Below are 3,554 nucleotides of genomic sequence, written 5' to 3'. Positions count from 1 at the left end.
ACTGCAACCTCCGCCTCCCAGGTTCAAGGGATTCTCCTGTCTCAGCCTCCTGAGTAACTGGGATTACAGGTACCCACCACCACACCTGGTTAATTTTTGTATTTTTAGTAGAGATGAAGTTTTACCATGTTGGCCAGGCTGGTTTTGAACTCCTGACCTCAAGTGATCTGCCTGCCTTGGCCTCCCAAAGTGCTGGGATTACAGGCATGAGCCATCGCACCCGGCCTGGTCCATCTATTTCGTATTAAGCACCTAAGATGGTTTCAAAGATAACAACTAGGAGTTGTCAAAGTCATGGAAGCAGAAAGTAGAATGGTGGCTGCCAGGGGCTGGAGGAAGGGGGAACAGGGGACAGGGGGACTTGGCTGTTCACTAGGAACAGAGTTACAGTCATCAAAGATGAAAACGTGCTAGGCATCTGCCATACAACAACAGGCACAGATAACAATACTGTACACTTAAAATTTTATGAGAGAATCAAACAAATATAATAACTGGGGGAAGGATACAATTAAACTCAAACTCTCAACAATAAAATTTCATACTTTTAGTGAGAAAACATGGGACGCAGAGAAGTTGGAAGAGAGGGAAGGGGAGAGCACTGCTGACTTGGTTGTCCTTTCGTTGCCACTGCCGTTGCTGTAAGCCGAGGCATCTAACAAGAGCAGCCGGCAGCTCTGATTGAAGCCACAGAGTTACCGTAACTGCATCTGGATCTAATGTGAAGCCAAACTGTCCCCTGCAGAGACTGATTCATCGCAGCAGTGCCCTGCACTAGGAGGCCTGTGGGATGGGGCTGCTGCCAACTATTCACAGGGCTCCCCAGTGGGCCTTTGTCCTAAGAGACTCTACTGAAGGAGGATGAAGCTGGCACCAGGGCTTCTTCAGCACAGACTACAGAGCTCTAGGAAGACAGAGGAATCTTTCCTATTTTTTTTCTTTAAATTCTTCATGCAGTAGAAATGCTACACTTAGGGCAATGTCATCCGGTGAAGACTCAAAGCCTGGCCTTGGGCAAAAGCCTGATGTACAGGACTGAGGAGAGGCTCTACCTGGATAGAGGCCAGCTGGGACTGCTTCCCCAACGGGAGCCCAGCACCCAGAATGGGCATCAGCACAGAAAAGAGCTCAACACAGACTGACCCAGGAATGCATAAACCCCATGTGACCCTGATGATATGTCAGCTGGGCAAAGTAGACGGCTACTGTGCCGAAGACACCTCTATTTGATGCTTTGATTGCTCTCTTATAAAGCCCTGTGGTATGAGGATGGTTTCTGCCATTTTACAGGACAGAGAGGTTCAGATGGTATAGGAGGCTGACTCATAGCTCACAAAGATATCAAGTTGCAATCCCTGGAATCTGTGATTGTCACTTCATATGGACAACGGGTCTCTGCTGATAGGATTAGGTTAACAAATGTGAGATGAGAAAATCATACTGAATTATCTAGGTAGGCCTCAAATGCAATCACAAGTGTACTTACAAAAGGAAGATGGAAAGATTTGACGTAGACAGAGGAGAAGGTCAGGTGACCGTGAAAGCAGAGACTGCAGTGATGTGGCTGCCAGCCATGGAATGCTGCAACCCCCAGGAGCTGCAAGAGGCAAGGAACGGATCCTTCTCCAGGGACTCCAGAGGGAGGGCAGCCCTACCAACACTTTGATTTGGGCTTGGTGACACTGACTTTGGACTACCATCCTTCAGAACTTTAAGAGAAGACGTTTCTACTGTTATGACACGCCAAGTCTGTGGTGATTTATTACAACAGCCACAGAAACAAATGCAGTCTATCATGGGGCGTCTCCACAGGCAGGAAATGGAATCAGCTAGCTCAAAGATGAGACTCTAGGCTGGCGCTCTTTCAACTCTACCACCTTAATTGTTTTCCAAGGACTGAATCCTTGCAAGGTAAAGGTTTCCTGCAATTTGTGAGTAAGAAATTTCCACATCTGCATGAATATCAAGTCCATGAATTGACAGTGGAAACGATCTGTGTGTGAAGGGCCTGGAGAGAGAAAAGAACAGCTGTCAAGTCTTTCAGCTTTATCTTTGGCCTTCTACACATGTCTATTCCTTATAACTTGTGCACAGACTAGGGCCAAACCTGATGCACGCTGAAACACTAAGTTGCTCAGTTTGCTTCCCGAGTCCACGTTTCGCTTACTCTACCAAGCCGAAATGGTTGCAGATAAAATTTATGATCAGCTTTATCTCCTGAGATTTCCCTGAGGGAGTTCCTGAAGGGTGAAAATATTACAAAGTCTAGTCAGGAAAAACAGGCTCTCCTCTATCACATATGAATCAAGGCAGATAAATAAGGATTGCCACGGACTGATCCACCGACCAACTCTGGCATGAAACTCTAATGCGAGGAGATGCCCCACCTCCAGGTGGCCTTGATACATGTGTAAGTATCAGAACAAGCGCCTGTTTGGGCTGAAATTGGGGGGTTAGGTGTCTGTTCCCTGAAACACAAAAAAGGAAAGAGACGATGGAGAGAGGGGAAAAGGTCAGAGAAGGAAGAATGCGTTGAAGAAGACAGCTAAAATCCACAGATTCGTGAAAAGAACAAAGTGAACAAAACCAAATTTGTTTGCCTTCCCAGAATGCTGAGAATGAAGTATCTTCAAACCTGAAAACACAGAAAGTAAAACAATCTAGAGATGGCTTAGTTGATGACTTGCTTTAAAAACTGTAGAGACTTAAAACATAACTGGATTTTAAGCAGATCCCTAGTACACCATGATAGCAAACCCGTACCAGCTTACATCCCTGCTTTCTAGCTGCCATCAGGGAGGAGATGGGTGCCTCCCACGGGGCGGGCCTCAATAACCCTCCCAGGAATAGAATCCAGGCAGTTCTCTGAGCATCAGTCCACTCGGATCTCCACCAAAAGCGTCCCTCCACATGGAGTGCATTTAGTGAAATTAAATGCATCTTTTGTAACCTCCTTGTGACTATTTCTGATAAAATCTATCTTATTATTACATTTAGGTTTATGGGGCTTAATTATTCCCAGGAGGACTTTTTCCAAGTTTACAAAAACTAGCTCAAACATTGGTAAAAGAGGCCCCTCCAAATATGTAAAAGGCTTGAGTCAGATTTGTAATGCAGTTAAATTACTCAAAAAGCACCCCAAACAAAAAAAATTTTTTAAACCAAGCTCTTGCTCTTAAAATGTTAAAATTAATTCATTTTTCATTATCAACTCATTTTTTAAAATTTATTTAACCATCACTTGTTTTTAAACTCTGAATTAGTTGTTTTTCTTCACTGAGGCAGAGAAATTTTTTACATAAACTAGTCCATTTTCCAGTGGCCCAGTTTCATCACATGAGATGTAATAAATATTTAACTGTTATCCTCACTGCAGCCTACTTAAATACCAAAGTGGTATTTTAAATAGCTCTTAAGGCCAAGAGAAAAACCAGCACACACAAACCTTTTGCCCAGAAGCAGTAACTATAAAGACAACATCAGGGCCGGGCGCGGTGGCTCACGCCTGTAATCCCAGCACTTTGGGAGGCCGAGGCAGGTGGATCACAAGGTCA

The 3,554-nt window shown here is 44.6% G+C and overlaps 1 protein-coding gene across 2 annotated transcripts in view; it reads right to left on the bottom strand.

The window, feature by feature from the left end:
• The window catches only part of RETREG1 (reticulophagy regulator 1), a 141,342-nt gene that overhangs the window by 91,515 nt on the left and 46,273 nt on the right, over positions 1–3,554 (bottom strand). The gene's annotated exons all lie outside the window — the stretch shown is intronic.

The sequence above is a fragment of the Cebus imitator genome, unplaced genomic scaffold, assembly GCF_001604975.1.
Source record: "Cebus imitator isolate Cc_AM_T3 unplaced genomic scaffold, Cebus_imitator-1.0 Scaffold35, whole genome shotgun sequence".
Lineage (NCBI taxonomy): Eukaryota > Metazoa > Chordata > Mammalia > Primates > Cebidae > Cebus > Cebus imitator.
This window is presented reverse-complemented; position numbering and strand designations above follow the sequence as displayed.